The 18,188-nt window shown below is 33.1% G+C and overlaps 1 protein-coding gene across 4 annotated transcripts in view; it reads right to left on the bottom strand.

Moving 5' to 3' along the window:
• The window catches only part of LOC133203676 (protein kinase C delta type-like), a 50,755-nt gene extending 32,567 nt beyond the window's left edge, over positions 1-18,188 (bottom strand). For 3 of the 4 annotated variants that reach the window (XM_061339443.1, XM_061339445.1, XM_061339446.1), the window contains exons 1-2: positions 18,170-18,188; positions 6,367-6,596 (exon numbers count right to left, since the gene is read on the bottom strand). The gene's annotated coding sequence lies outside the window, so the exon portion shown is untranslated. Of the gene's footprint in view, positions 1-6,366; positions 6,597-8,201; positions 8,346-18,169 lie in introns of those variants that run through there. The other variant, XM_061339444.1, reaches the window with a different exon arrangement.

Raw genomic sequence — 18,188 nt, 5'->3', positions numbered from 1 at the left:
TACCCTTTCCCAATGGGTAGAAAAAAATCGCTGGTGTGTGCATGTTTCATATTACATTGTGTGTATCATACAACATATTGATTGCACTGTATAACATTACATGTAGCATACAACATACTGATTTGCAGCATCATATAACATGTATAACAAACACTGAAATCATCATTCTTCGTGGGGATCAATGTTCCTGGATTCCATGGGTCATTCTTACCCTCTATTATTAGAATTAAATTCCCCATGAACCATAACTTTGTCAACATTTTGGTTCATTGAATCTTCTGTATATATGAGTTATCAACGAAATTTTGTCCCCATGAACCAGTAAAATTTCATCTCCCATGATTTAAACAATTCCATAGTACCGGTATTAATTGTGTGTAACTTATAACATATTGCGTTTTACATAACATACTGTGTGTATGCTATAACACATTGTGTTTACTATATAAAATATTATGTGAACCCTATAACATATTGTGTTTACTATATAAAATATTGTGTGTACCCTATAACATATTGTGTTTACTATATAACATATTGTGTGTACCCTATAACACAATGTGTTTACTATATAACATATTGTGTGTACTCTATAACACATTGTGTTTACTATATAACATACTGTGTCAGGGTTTGACACTCGTCAAAATTTGGTCTCGCCATTTGGGCAACCTTGGAACTGATTTCAGGTTGCCCGAATGAATTTCAGATCGCCCAGACAAAATATGAAATGAAACAAAAATGTGCAATAATATTTGTTTAAAATTTGTTAAGATTACAGAAGTTGTGCTTTTGTATTCTAAAATGTAAACCAGACATTTTTGGAATATCAAAAGCTGTCTTCCAGTACTTTATCAAACAAAGAAAACAAGCAACAAATATTACTGAGTAATAAGCAGAATCAGAATGCTTATTAGGCTTAAAAAATTATGTTTGTTTCATGTAATATATCCAATAAATCAGTCAAGGATTGGTAAGTCGGGATTTTTTTTTTCTTTTTGGTTAATGTACAATCTCACCTCACATATTGACACAGAATAAAGTTTCTAGTTTAAAACATTCATTTTCACTTACCAAAAAGGCCTAAATAAATGGGGTCAAATATCCCTGGACTGAATTAACCAGGTGTGATGTTTACAGTGGACACCCAACATGACTGTCTAGCAGCAGAAAACGAACATCAGAAAGTTGTGGGGGAAATGCTAGATGTTACAATAATGACCATTACTCTTTATATTTATGGTGATTGTTGACTAGGTTTACATATTTTATATCTCAAATAAAACTTAATTTAACACTTTTGGTAAAAATGATCAAACACAGATTTGGCAGAAAGAAAAATCCACGCGACTGCTATTTGAATGAGTCGGTCGGGTTACAGGAAACAATGTTTTCAAGGCCTTATAAAGTTTATTTTAAAATATTAAACATCATTATTGAATATTCCCAACTCGTCCCAGGTCGTCATTTGGGCAAGCCAGACTGAAAATCAGGTCATCCAAAGTCATTCTGGGGTGGAAATGACGAGGTGACGAGCATGAATGTCGAACCCTGCTGTGTGTACCCTATAACACATTGTGTTTACTATATAACACATTGTGTGTACCCTATAACACATTGTGTTTACTATATAACATCTTGTGTGTACCCTATAACACAATGTGTTTACTATATAACATATTGTGTGTACCCTATAACACAATGTGTTTACTATATAACACATTGTGTGTACCCTATTACACATTGTGTTTACTATATAACATATTGTGTGTACCCTATTACACATTGTGTTTACTATATAACATATTGTGTGTACCCTATTATACATTGTGTTTACTATATAACATATTGTGTGTACCCTATAACACATTGTGTTTACTATATAACATACTGTGTGTACCCTATAACACAATGTGTTTACTATATAACATATTGTGTTTACTATATAACATATTGTGTGTACCCTATAACACAATGTGTTTACTATATAACATATTGTGTGTACCCTATAACACAATGTGTTTACTATATAACATATTGTGTGTACCCTATATCACATTGTGTTTACTATATAACATATTGTGTGTACCCTATAACACAATGTGTTTACTATATAACATATTGTGTGTACCCTATAACACACTGTGTTTACTATATAACATATTGTGTGTATGGTATTTTTACAGTACATACTTTACATTCTTGTACATGTATCTTGTCTATTATGTAACATGTACTTCCCCTACAGAAGACTACAATATGTACTAGTGTTTGTCCCAGACAGAACCCAAATATCTACACAAATTGCAGTATTTACTATTTGTTAAACCATATTTAAATGTATACATACAATTATATACACTTTTACATAAAACTGGACTATATGTCCTCTTAAAAAAAAAATAAATAAATAAAACATGTACTCAGCTAACAATAAATCCCAATAAAAATGACTTGGAATAATAATATATATGTGTGATAATATTTTCATGAATGGCTTATCTGATGTAATAAGCCAATTGAACAGGAAATGTTGGAAATCCTTCAAACCCTAGTACTACACTGTACATAGGAAATATTTACAAGTCCCCCACTTATAGATGTTAACACATAGATATGGACTTTTGTCTATGAATACAATTAATAAAGAAGTACTGAATAATTACATCACATGAACACACTAGCTATTAAGTGTAAAAGGTTTACTAAAGCATATATATAGGAACCCTCCTTTCATACTCTGCCATGTTATACATCAAGTATTCTCCAAGATGTCCATGCATATATACCTACATTTAAACTGAACATATGATTCTCCAAAATAACTGTCTCTCCTACTGTGTTCATTCTGTATACAAAGGTCAATGAGTTTCTACGTACATATACATATCAGATTCATATGTCCTTGTATAAAATATCAACAGCTTCTACATCTGACAATAATACGCTTTGTCTTTTGTATACATATTGGATACATTTATGTATTTTCTGGGTCAAAATATATATATTCAATATAGTGCAAAAAAAGGAACTGTAATCGTATTACATAATTTGGCTGTGTACTGTGGAATCATTTAAATTCGTAGGGGTCAATGTTCATGGGCAAGCAAAATTTTACTTAGTAGATTCAATAAATCAATACAATGACAAAATAATTGTTGTAAATTCGTGGGTAAGGGTTACTCACAAAATCCACGAACATCAATCCCCCACGAACAATGATGATTGCACAGTATTCTCTTTAATGACTTTTGCAGAAAGCAGCATCTGCTAAATCAAGTACATTGCTAAATGTCTTTTGTTTATATTCATATAAAGCACATTCAGAACAAATCTATGTTAACTTGTACAATCAATATCTGCCAAATATCATTCACGCCAAATAAAATACATTTATAGTATATACAGTAAAACTTGTTTAGAACAAACATGGAATCTACAGATGGACAGTGAAGTTTTTAAGGATCCCTGGCAAAATTAGGAACAATTTCTTGTAAATTTTTACAATGATAACGAAGTAGATAGTGAATTCATAAATGGATATAGCAAACTGATTTTGTATTTGACAGAAATTAAAACTACTGAAATTTACATCTAGCGAATTTTTAAAGATCTCAAAATTCAATTTATTGAACAGACATTATTAATTCAGTGAAATTCGGTTCATATCAGAAAACTTTTTTTACTTCAATTAAGGTGAGTTTTGTACTCAATACTTCCAAAAGTTATTTAGTAGTCATGCATACTTGAAGGAAAACGTATAATTGAATTCCCTGTAAATAAGGGATTCATCATACAGGTATAACGAGTACTGATACAGTGAAGTAAATTCACAGGTCCTAGTTACAACTGAGTTTTACTGTAGAAATGTCTGGTATAATTATCATATCTCAGACTAGTGCTTTTAATTAGTATTTCTATGTAATACATACCTATACAAAATCATATTTTGGCAGTATTCATCAATTAACCGCCATAGGAACAAATTATAAATAATCCAGCTTAAAAATTATGCAAATATATACAGTTACCTTACATACATGCATAGTTTTTACTTTAAACTGCAGCAAAGATACAGTTATCTGGTACATGTGTATGTATATAGATCTATTCTATGTGTGTTTATGTGCCTTTCAATTAACATTCTTAAATAGGCTTCAAGAACATGTTCTGGTAATTAACATATTATTCTGTGTCATCTGAGGTCGAACCAGCAGCTACAAGGAAGTTACAGTTAAGGAAACTCTCTTTAAAAAAAACACAACTTGACTTATACGTATTCAAACACTTAGTGTGTGCTTTCCTAGACAAAATAGATAACCCAGATGATATATTTGTCTTTACATGCTAACTGTGGCTAGTTTATCAAGTACATGCAACATTAATGTGCATGTCGACAGTTAAAAACAGCTAACCCTGCACTGTACACATTGCATATAAACAAACACAAATACCAAAGAAAAAAATATATTCACATCTTTGTGATTATTATATATTTACATTGTAAAATATATATATGTAATATGTCTTTCATTTACTTGGACGATTAGAAATATTACCTTTTTGAACTCTGTGAACAGGAATTTATCCAGTATACACAATTAAGAGCTCCGAGAATCTACCTAGATCTATCACAAAAACACTGCCGTCAGATCCAAACTAGAGCAGCTAACATCCAATAGATCTCTTGTTCTCTTATTCACAGTGGGTAGTCTATACTGTGTTATAATAAGTACACCATATCATGCTATATCCCAACTTGTTTATTCTGTATTCAAATGCTTGTACAAATCAATAAACAGCCAATGACAAATGGTCACAAGTCCTGCAGGCCTCTGTTTTAGTATATATCAGATCAACGTTGTTTTTACAATATCAGATCACTGTTGTACGTTATATGGTACTGATATCTAACAGAATACACTGCATTTTTGTCACAATTTACTAGGAATTACTACATACAGACCCTCTAAAATAGCTCAGTAAACCAGGCTCTGATTGATAAACATGTCAAATGATTGATACATGTATATGACTCTAATCACATCACCACCAGTACATAATCATTATGATGGTCACAGGTGTTATTAACACTGAGGCATATATTGTTACATTGATGAAGGAATGGTCGGGTGGGGGGTATATATATTGCATCTTGGAATTAGTCTTAAATTTATGCTATTGAGATACAATATGTACAATATACAGACCTGTTTACCCATATTGTTGTCTCTCAGTATTTTTTATCAGATATGTCAGTGAGATTTGGCATTTCCCCGTAAGATTTCACTTTTTTTCGATTGTACATATATTACTAAAAACAACTACAATTCTGATTACCAAAACATAGTGTAATAACAAAGAAAAACATCATATTTTGCTTTCTTTCGAGGGGTTTCTTTCAATTTTCAAACCACCTCGTCTTGGCAACCCGACATCACTTAAGTGTTTGAAATTTTTCTCTTTTTTAGCGATTAAAAAGCGTCAAACTAAGACAGACCAGAAAGAAAACTAACTGCTAAAATCCAAACGAACGGATTTCCAATTTCCGTATTTTCATTATAGCAAAACGTGAAATGTATTTTGGACTCAAAATCCGTACAAAATATGGCGAAATCGTAAGAGTAAACAGGTCTGAATATATTGGCTCTCCTGTCATATTTAGCAGCACTGTGTAAGGTATAAGGAATACCTGAAGCAGGTATAATAATAAGAAATTGTCTACCTCCTTAGATTTGTCACTAACAATTCCTGTGACCTTGACCTTCAATGGCCCATTAGCACTGACTAAGCTATTTTAAATCAGATTAAGGTCTAGAGATTCACTACCTGCAGATCTGTAGCTCTCCAGAAAATTTGAACTCAACTGCAGCCCTCCAGTCTGTCAACTTAAAAGTTTTCCTGAAGAAATAATGTGCAATTCTATAGCTAGAGGTGAACATTTTTGAGATCCTCCATAATAAAAGGAAACGACTAAAATTACGTAATCACATACATGAAAATTGTGTCTCATGAATGCATAAGTGTTAAACAGGAAAATGAAGTTCCAGAAATCTGCAGGGTTTTATTTGCAAATATTGTTGGGTATAAAACTCTAGCTTGACATACAAAACAGTGCCCCGTATTTAACAATGAAAATATAATTCTTATAATACCCTTATATATAATGTATAAAAAAATTCTACTCTTAAAAAGTTACAATCTGTAAATTATCTCCAAATAATATGTATCATTCTGGGTAAGATTTTTGGAAGATGGACAAACCAGATTTGATCAGAAACTAGACATGTAAATAAATTGTTAAGGTAATTGTTTCATAAAGTTTCATTCCACTACATGAAGAGCTAGTTATGCATTTCAGCTTACCTGTTTTAGGTGTTTATCCTCGAAGATTTGCTATTTCATTCTTGGGAGACGTTCCAAAAAAGATCCATGTGGGAATAAAACACTCTTTATTTTGATGCGAAAGCCTGCCACAGGGTATTGTGGGTAAACAAAGCCTCTATAATGTATCCAATTGCTTCCTTAGGGTATCAATATCTTTTTGTTTTTCTAACATAGGTCAAAAATATCTTTCCTGTATCGTGTCACATGACCTAAAAATAAGACAACATACAATGACACAGATATTAGAGATTTTTTCCTACGCACTGGAATGCAATACCTAAATACGTAAGCTGAGGTTGTCTGGCCAAATATACAATACAGATCATTGGACCATAGCAAGGTTGACATTTAAATTGCATGAAGCGTGATGTTTGAAAAGCTGAGTATACCCTTAAATAGGTTCATGTATTGTGTTCAAAAGAGGTGAATCATTTAGCAATAAAATGAACCAATACCAGGGTGTTGAAAGGAAGTCATGGTTAATCCTAAAAATACCTTTGACTGAACATTATTTATGCAAATTACATTTGATTTCAAGGTCTTGATAACGTTTTATAATAAATCAGAAATTTTCAACATCTTATAAAAATGAAGCCCAATGCTTTGTTATTTCTTTACATGTGGACATATAATATTTTAAGAACACAATTCACTCTCGCAGAGCCCTTTGGGCAGGATACTATAAGAATTTCACAAGCCAGCATGAAACAATGTTTACAGCTTAAACATTTATTTCAATAAATAGTAGAAATTACATGTGATGTGTTTGCTGGTACACTCTTCTCTACATGCATGTTTTTTTTCTCTCTCAATACATCATTCAGCATGTTCAGTGTAACATTTTTAATACCTATTTAAGTGCTATATTCTATATATTTTGAGCTCAAGTTCTCTTTCAATTTTAAGGTTCATTTTAAACCTTCCATTCAATAAAACAACTATCAACATCATTTTGTGTCCAAAACAACAAGTTAAATGCAACAGCTAAACAAAAATCATGGATAGATATATTGACAAACAGCTTTGCAAGCTGCAAGGCCAACATTGAATAATTAATTACACTTAACAGCTAAAAAATTGTATTTTAGCAGAATTTTTCATTACGAACTAGAGAGAGAGAGAGATAATTAGTACAGCTTACTCAAGAACGTATCTACTTCCACGGTCTACTTTATACTTTGTATACATACGTATATATTAAATTCTGCTGTAATATGAGACTGTTTCTCATGGCTGAAGTGCTAAACTCAGCACACTTTCATGAATGTCCAAGGATGAGCTTTTCCTATGCATTGTCATGGAAGCTCAGCTGCTGTGGTTTTTTTTTTTTTCACTGAATTGTCCTTATTTTGTTTGTTATATATGATAAACATGTAAAATACTATACTAACTAGTACCAGATTTGCTGATAGTACTAGTGGCCAACACTATTGGAAAATACATACATGGAATTGCACCCAAATAATAGTACATGTCTCATTAGAAATTACAATCTTGTGTCTGCATTTTACATGTAAAACTATATTAAAGATTCAAACAGCATTTTAAGATTAAGAAAGACAGTCATAAATATTTAAGAAAAAATAAAAAAGTGTTGTGCCATATTAGTACCCCCCCCCCTCCCCCAAATGAAAATACAAGTGATACACTGTTTGGCCACCACTGGACAAGCAGAAGGAAATGAGATAAAAGTCCCATTACAAACTCATCAAGACTTATCACTGACTTGATAACAGGTTCATCTTCCTAAGAAATCCTAATATCTTATCAAATTTACTGTTTACCAAACTCCTCAATATTGGCTCAAACAATACCGTTATATTAATGGAGCTTTCCACAGACACAATCATCTCTCAAAAGGAAAATCCATGAATTTTTCATGCTCGCCAACAGTGAAAACTGGAGATAATTTCAATCTTTATAATGCTTCAGCAATATTTCCTAGAGTGAGGCCTCAGCACATACACTCCCTAGTAAACAAGTGGTGAAACCATCCATATGAATTAATATTCACCAAGTGCCCAAACTGTTACTCTTTTGATGTGAGCTGTAGGAGAAATTTGTGAATGCATTACATATATAATGTACACAGTAACAAGAACTGACGCAGCAGTTTATGTAGCATACCTGGAGTGCATTACATGTTCCTATTCATAAACTATCACACAGAAAGATGTTCCACATTAAGAGATAAAGGAGAATATATATGTACACTACAGGGATCCCTCTAGTTAATTGATAGTATACAATCAATCTCAAAAAGAAACAAACTAAGATAAAAATTTATGACCCTGAGAGGCATGTGTATGTAGAAATATTTAAACCTTTGGCAAACTTTATGGTGTTACAAAACTAACAGAGGGACACGGTTGTTTCCCTATATATACATTTAGAATAAAAACAATTTGCACAGTGAATGTATTACAAAATACTTTTTAAATGTCAAAACTCTTGAAAGTACTTGATTATTCATGTTTAGGGAAAATTATTGCCCACAGTTTATTACAACCCTTGCTCTAACATTTATTGCTATGATTCATGTATTGTTTATAAAAAGTCTAGGACTGGAGACATGCTTGTATACCTAGTGACTGCCTACATGTACATACATATACCTACATGTATATACATCCTCTTTCTATCCCATACAGATTTCTTAAATATGCCATTCTTAATTCCACTGGCCAGAGACCCATGCACTTTAATGTTCACCTGAGTCACCTTTCTCCTCTTTAACATAATGTTGATAAATAAAGCGTCTTATATGCATCTCTAACTTGATCATGATAGACATGATTTTGACAACTCATGTACAGAATATTGTGGTTGATGTCAAAATTCACAGTTTCAGTGCATAGTTTTAGTGGAAGTTTATAAATTGCATGTATATTCAACTGTATTGACCCCATTCTGTGGCCCCATCCTAGCCCAACAGGGTAGGGACCAATTTGTTTTGTACATTTTAATCTACATTTCATAAGGGGTTTTTCTATTTATTCTGGTACATGTATAGATGTGTTTGTAAAGTTTCTGAAGAGTTTAAAGGATTTTTCTTATAATTAGCTCCCTCTTTGCCATGCTTTGAAAAAAAAATTGAGTCTGCACTCAGTAAAAATGTCAACACTTACATTATTATGATCATTTCTGTTCCACAGTAGTTCTAAAGAGGATAATTCAATCACCCCTAATTTCAGTTTGATTATTTCTTAATTAGGGAGTTTGGCCCTCCATTTGAACAAATTTGAATGCCCTTCATCCATTTATGCTTTGATACATATCTGGTTGAATTTGACATTCTGACATAGTGTTTCTGGAGAAGACATAAAAAATTTGAAAAGTTTAAAGATGACAGACAGACAGCGACAGACACTAGACCTTGAAGACAATCTTTAATCAGCCTTTGGTTCAGATGAGCTTGCAAAGCTCTTTCCATGAAGGAACATATGAATCAATTCAACAGCCGTTACCTGCATTCCTCTCTATACCTCATTTTTCTTGGAAATTATAAATATCAACATGATATCTGAGAATACTTGATGATGAGGAAAACACAGATAAAATTGATAATCAATGTTCAGATATTACAACAACTGAGAAGTAATTGGAATGAGGAAGAAACCTAAGACACTTCATCTCACCAGTCCTCTTACACAGAGCCCTTCAAAAGATTAAACATGCCCTATCCCATTCTGCTGACTCTAGAATAATCCTTTCACAATAAAAATTCAGGACATGCATCCAATAATCAGCCTTTCCACAAAGACCTCTGCATCATATTTAATGTACGGAGTATGTGTAATTAGCTACAAGCTGTTTCTGTGCTACTAATCAGTTCAGTTTATTAAAGTCTAGAGACATACATCTCACAGACAATGTTTACAATCATATACATTTTAGTACATATAACCATAAGATTAACATCCAACATGTACAATATATAATGTAATGATATTTTCAGTAATTCACAGATTGGTTAATTAAGACAATGTTTTTGTTGCATTCGCTAATCAGAGCATATGTTGATCATGGAGTGTAATAGTAAGAATTAAATAAAAGTACTCAAAAGTACTTAGAGCCTGGCTCATTTACTAAGTCATGAGTAAAGTGACCCTTGTACATATGTAATATTGGAGATGTTTAAAATAAAGAAGGCATCTGCAATATAGCATAAAAAACTCGGAAAATAACAATGAAATTAAGATAAAATCTAACAATGTACACAAAATATCAAATTTATAGTTTGGGACATTAAACCATGGTTTGAACATTAAACTGACATCTCCAGAAATAAACAAACCTTGTTGTAGACAAGGGAAGTCCTTGTGAAAACTTCTTGCATCTTTTTGTACAATTATTAGTTGCCAATAGCTGGTTGAAGAAGATGGAAGAACATGCATTACCATTAATGCTTATTTTTAAGAAACCATTAATTCACTTTTCTTCTGTTGATTTAATGTTCATTTTGCCTCAGCAACAAGTGAGCAGAGGTACTATATTTTTTACTTAATTTGGCAGTGATGAGTCAGCATATCTGGTTGAACACTGACAAAAGCCAACTATTGCTCTACAAGCAATGTGCCCTGCTAAAAAGATAACTAGAAACCACCACATATGACTTGTTTAACCTCGTCCTTTTTCCCTTCCTACCCTCATATGAACTTGACCTCTGTGACAGTGGACAACACAGTTGTCTCAGTCAGTCAGATGGAGACTACAACAACACTGTCTATCAGACAGTGACCAACACAATACAGGTGTCTGTCAGATGGTGACTACCACAACACAGGTGTCTGTCAGACAGTGACTACCACAACACAGGTGTCTGTCAGACAGTGACTACCACAACACAGGTGTCTGTCAGACAGTGACTACCACAACACAGGTATCTGTCAGACAGTGACTACCACAACACAGGTGTCTGTCAGACAGTGACTATCACAACACAGGTGTCTGTCAGACATTGACTACCACAACACAGGTGTCTGTCAGACAGTGACTACCACAACACAGGTGTCTGTCAAACAGTGACTACCACAACAACGATATCTGTCAGACAGTAACTACCACAACACAGGTGTCTGTCAGACAGTGACTACCACAACACAGGTGTCTGTCAGACAGTGACTACCACAACACAGGTGTCTGTCAGACAGTGACTACCACAACACAGGTGTCTGTCAGACAGTGACTACCACAACACAGGTATCTGTCAGGTGGTGACTACCACAACACAGGTGTCTGTCAGACAGTGACTACCACAACAAAGGTGCTTATCAGATGGTGACCACCACTACACAGGTGTCTGTCAGGTGGTGACCACCACAACACAGGTGTCTGTCAGATGGTGACTACCACAACACAGGTATCTGTCAGACAGTGACTACCACAACACAGGTGTCTGTCAGACAGTGATTATCACAACACAGGTGTCTGTCAGACATTGACTACCACAACACAGGTATCTGTAAAACAGTGACTACCACAACACAGGTATCTGTCAGACAGTGACTACCACAACACAGGTGTCTGTCAGACAGTGACTACCACAACACAGGTATCTGTCAGACAGTGACTACCACAACACAGGTGTCTGTCAGACAGTGACTACCACAACACAGGTGTCTGTCAGACGGTGATTTCCACTGACAGCTAACACCACAGGATGGATTAGAAATTTTTAGTCAAACCTACTTTTATAGCGTAAACCACAATGAAATTTTTTTTAACCCATTTATACTTTTCCGATCAGGTTTCCTGAAACATTTCCAACCACACTGCATAGGGGAACAATTTGTTCCACCTCTATTTGCCTCTAGGAATACTAACTGTTCAGACTTATTTTCAATATCTGTCCAGTAAATCAGCAGAGAATCAATCAGTCATTCAGTCAACAGAATTCTTTTTTCAATTCTCTTTTTTTCTCCGGGCAACTTGAAAATAATCATCCCATGAGAATTTCGTACCAATTCTTTACATCATTTTCCATAACACCCCGTTTTTACAGTACAAAAGATTTGCTTGGATGTGTTAATTTCAATCAATCATTGACCACTTGCATGCTATTTGCTCATTAGATAAAGTTCATTTAATATTAGGATGCTGTGTTTAGTGCTGCTAAGACTTTACTTGGTGGGTGATGAATTTTATAGCTCACTAATCTACAATTCATACCCTGATGTGCTTTTAAATCTGACATGTTTTCTAGATTCATACCCTGATGTGCTTTTAAATCTGACATGTTTTCTAGATGCAGTTGAAGATAGACATTTTCATTTCTACTATATTCACACTTTTTCCTTCATGAAACATGACATCAGGTCTAAAATGCGAAACATAATTTTAATTGTGCTTAATCAGAGTCTTGTAGAAATCAAGTGCACAGGAAAAACCAAAATTGTTTTTATATAAACATTTAAAGATTGTTTATAACAATTTGTAAACCTATTAACATCAGCATTAGAAACTATCAAAATCAAAAAATGTTGAGGTTTTTTAGTTGATTCTGTGGTACATGTATAAAGAGATTCGCCAATTCATGCCCACCACAAAATTTAGAAATTTAAAGCTACAGTATTGTTGTCTATCAACCAGAAATGATCATAACTTTTTCCTCCAACCACAAAAAAATTTACCACTTGAAAATAAGTTATTTTACAGTACATGTAATACGTATAGAGGAATCCGAGGTACATGACTGTGGTTCTTGTTTTTCTCAGTAGAAACGTTGCAAATAGATAGTTTCATATTCAGTAACAAAAGAAATATGCTTACAAATGATTTACACATATTAGCATCAATACTCCAACTCTCTAATTGAATGACAGCATTATGAAACCTTTATTTACGACTCCTAAAATACCTCAACCTGATACAGCTTGTTGCTGTTCTGATCAAAAAGAGATAATTGTAATTACATCTCTGACAAGGTCCTCAACAATACACCATCTTTCTACAGACACTAATTTGTGGTTCAACTTGATATATATATACTTAATCCTGTCATAAAGAAAAACTCTGAATCACAGAGTGACAGTATCTACAATGACGAAGATCAATAGTTTCAAGTACCATTATAATATTTTCTCTGTATATGTTCAGTTATTCACAGACACTTCTATTGCTTCTCATACACTGCTGCTTCTAAAGAAATAAGCTCCTGAAAGTAAGCCATTACAAGGTTCTTCTATATACTGTTGCAATATATGGAAGAAAATAAGTAAAACATTCCACATAGTGTTGCCACAGAGTCACCACATAGCCACAGAAAAATTAAACCACATAATCACAGAAAAATTAAACCACATAATCACAGAAAAATTAAACCTGTCAGTGTTACTGTAGCAACAAGGAATTATCCAATCTAATTGTTTTGCTGCAGCTATTTATAATTGTCTGTGTTGCTGTGGCTGTGACAGTTACATCATCTCCAAAGACTGGTAAAACCTTCTTGTCTATGTTGATGCAGCACCATACAAAAAAATAAACCCCTGAGTTACTGAGTCAAAGAAAATATGAGAAGCTAAATAAAATTAAATAAATAAATTAAAAAAATATACAAAGACTTTCTGTTTCTTGCCCGAGCATTAGAACATAGCTACACCTTTCTGTGTTGCTGCAGCACCAAAAAATTGCTGCAGCAGTAAAGAGAATTCTGAGATTGTGTAGTTATGGACTCTGATAAAGAAAGATTTATGACTCCTACACAAAATAGTCCAAACTAGATAGGTGATGGAAGCAAGCACATCAGAAAGATCGAATTGCAGTTTCTACATCAGGTAGACCTATAAATTATTTACTTAAAAATTCACAGTAATAGAAGATCAACCACTCAATACGTTATATTTCCATTAGTGAACTCTTCAAAATTAGAGGGGCGTTTGGTCGTCTGACAGGGACAGCATGGCGTTGCGGATAATACAAAACATGCCAATCTCAATCCAATTTTTAATGTTAAATGCATTTGTCATTCCAATTAAAGAATGGAAGAACTAAAGGACATATGTAAGAGAGCGAGAACCCTAAATTTATTATCCATTAATTAAAAATACGACATTTCCGAGGCATGTATATTGTATTTAGATGTAGCATACGATAAATAGATACATACAATCAACAATATAGATATAAATTGATATCGTTGTCATTCCTACTCTTGATGTATATAAAGTCCACAACAATAAAATATTTCATTTGCATTTTCTTAGGATTTGTTCATCGACATTCAACATACTGTTTACATGTTTACGTTACGTTTGTCCCTGAAATCCCGCGAGATTTGTACATTTACCGACTTTTTCACAAAAGAGCTCACTAAGAAGTATAACTCTTCCATAGTGGAAATAGAACGTATTATTTTCCACAGATACACTGAAAATTAAAATAAAATATTTAAAAATGCCAGAGAGCAAAGGCCTATGGGACTATACTGTAATTTGTATCATATGACAGAACTGCAAGATATCAAAGCTAAGCCCTTAGCCCTGGACGAAACTCTGCCATAGATCAGAGGTTTCATTAACTCCGATACATCAGGTACACCTGAACATTTGGTACCTGCTAATTAGTGTTTGGTCTGGAGGCCTTCTGATATTTCTTGTACCTGTACAATATACAGTGTACCATCAAATGTAAGTAGCATACAATGTACTGGTTCTCTAGTACGTGAATCAGGACATCTGGTTGACAAACACTGAACACACAAGGAAGTGATAGAACACATATATGACGACAATGTGTAGATCTTTATGATTCCATTTATTTATACTGTACATCTACTGATTCTTATCATATATTATTCAGATCGGTAAATATCCCACATATTATACGATAAAACATAAATGACATTTAAGAAATGAATTTCATTTTTGAAGATTCATGAGGACATGAACTACGACGCTTCACGCCGGCATATTTCATGAAGCGCGTTAGCGCTTCATGATAAATATGCCGGCGTGAAGCGTGGTAGTTCATGTACCTCATGAATTTTCAAAAATGAAATTCATTTCTTATATTTACATTATTTTTCTGATGATTTGCCACAAATAATGCCATTCAACTGTCATTTTTAAAGCAAAACAGTTTGCACTATAGTTTTGACGTCAAGTAAGGTATAATGACGTAACAATGGAGATATTCATGCCCATTCATGGTAGTTCATGAGAAAATGAACTGTATTCTATTTTGTAAAGAATCATAGGGGAAATTTAATGGAAATGTAAATATTTAAAAATGAAACCAACAAGAGTTTTAAGACAACACAAACATCATAAAAGAACCTGACAATGTTTTATTGCCTAGAAGTTGTTCCAGGAAATGAGATAAATTTGACAGACCAGATCTGGAATCAAACCTGGGTCCCCTGAACCTCCAATCAGATGCTCTACTAACTGAGCTATCCGACCACCGGCGATTGAACCCGTCTGACTACCACGATATGTTATTAGTTATATGTAGCACATTGTTAACAAAATGAATATGCACATAATGGTGAAAGCTCATTTTTATAACTACTTAACCCCATGATAATTTTCTAAACAAAAAAACCTGGTCATTTCAGTTTATAATTTCTGTTTTTATAATTGCAAAATCATAAACTACAGTTGAATTTCATTATCTCAAATACTGATATCCCGAACACCTTGGATATGTTCAAGTGATCTGGAAGTCCATGCAACCACTTATTCTTTAAGTATTGTACCATTTTTTTCTTAGTCTCATCCAGTTAGAGATAATGAGGTTTGACTGTAAATGTATTCATTTATACAACTTCCTATTAATACATACATATGTATATATATAAAAATCAATAACTTTTTTACACCAAAACAAATCAGTAAAATGTCAAAGCTGAAATATTAGTACAACTGTATTTTTCCTTATTCAAGTTCACGGCACTCATACATAAAGCAGTCGGAATTATATAATCTATTCCTAGAAAATGCTATAGAACTTAAATATTAGTAAAAATATCCAAATATGATTAACTCCTAATAAATAGGATAGTTTTATGAAGATATATAGTTTAAAGAGCTAATAATTAAAAAACTTCAGTATGTACAACATGAAATTACATTAACAGAGACATTTTCATAAGATTTGATGTAACATGCATAGGGTTGGATACCGGTACTCGGTACCAATACCGTATCGAATAGTTACTTCAAAAATACCGGTAAAATACCGTTTCTTTTAATACCTGTACTAATAACGGTACTTCTTAATCTAAAAACCATTTTAATACATTCAATTTGATTTTTAAAAAAACGATTCCAAATTTGCTAAAATCGAATTCTCCGCTCATTGAAAGGGTAGGCTAATTAAATGTAACGACATGGATTCTTAGAAGGATACTTACTTTCGATTGCCGATATTCGAGGTAAATCAATACGTATATTTTTTTCTAAAAACTTAAAAATACATTCACATGAATCTTATTTTAATTTTACAAATAAAAACTGATAATAAATGTAAATTAAAAAGGCAAAATGTCGCAAAAAATGTTATCTATGCATTATCTAATGTTTCGTCATTTAGTGCGACCAAACAAAAGGGGACCTGGCAACCAGAGTGAAGCAGTCAGCCGATTTGTGCAAATTAATTTGTTTCGGATTCGATTGATTTGTTTTGTTGATCATAATTAAAAGGTTGAAATGAAATGTTTGTAATTTGAATACATGTACACATGTATTAGGAATATCTATTGTTATCTCTTAAAAGCATGGAACAAAGTTTATAAGCTCATTTTATATCATTGAAAGGTTAGTGAATGGTGAAAGCACATTTGTTATCAAATGAACCCTCATTCTCATTCATCAATGCATGGTACCGTATCGTTAAAAATACCGTATCGTTTCAAAAATACCGGTATGGTATCGTACCGTTTCATCCTTAACGGTATCCAACCCTAAACATGCATATATTTTCTTCCTGAAGCGAAATGATATTAATATGTATTGGACTTCTAACTTTAAATATGTTTCCTTGTCCCACTTCTGTTATCTTACATAGGGTACACATTACATAAATACACAAGGATTTCACAAGGAAATTAACTGTGTCCTTGAGGCTCCAGGATTTTTATTGTGGGTGCATTGTACATCGTTTTATGAGTCATACTGATTGAGATTCAAAAAAAACCCCAAAAAACTGAAATTCTATATTTAAATAGATATTTATCATATATTCTTTTTTTTTTATATTTCAACAGACATCTGTGTTTGAATACCAACTTAAGAAAGTTTATGTTTACATCTTCTATCATGGCAAGACAGTGTTGTCCCTAATCTGACCAGGGGAATTTCCCCACTTACAATGTATAATAATGTTAACCCACCATTATTCTTGTATTCCCCCTTTACCCTGTGTTAGGGGAAGGAACCCGATATCCCCTTCTACTTTTTAAATGTCCCCTGCTTTTTCAATTCTTAGGGACAACCCTGGCAAGATTGAGTGCAAATAAGCCTGTAACAACTGTGTTTCTGAACTGAATCAGTATACAGTCAGCAATACACAAAGTTATTATCATTCAGTTAACCTCTTTATTTATGGCTTTATCCAATGACAAAGATGTAAATACTGAAAATTAACTAAATCTAATACTGAACTCAAAACCTTTTTAAAAAAAAATAGCAACTGCTATGGCAAGTGCCAAAACATGGACCTTCCTTTTGTCGTGCTGGATAAATGATGATTTGTGTCCAGATTTACACATATATTTTAAAAAATAGACGTATTGGGGAAAAAAATATACTAAGATAATTTAAATAGTAAATCTTTAAATTACCTGGTATTGACGAGATCAC

This window comes from Saccostrea echinata, unplaced genomic scaffold (genome assembly GCF_033153115.1).
Source record: "Saccostrea echinata isolate AGI-Se365-2 ecotype Australia unplaced genomic scaffold, CSIRO_AGI_Sech_v1 ptg000051l, whole genome shotgun sequence".
NCBI lineage: Eukaryota > Metazoa > Mollusca > Bivalvia > Ostreida > Ostreidae > Saccostrea > Saccostrea echinata.
The sequence above is the reverse complement of the archived record's forward strand: the minus strand, read 5'-3'. Positions and strand labels throughout refer to the sequence as shown.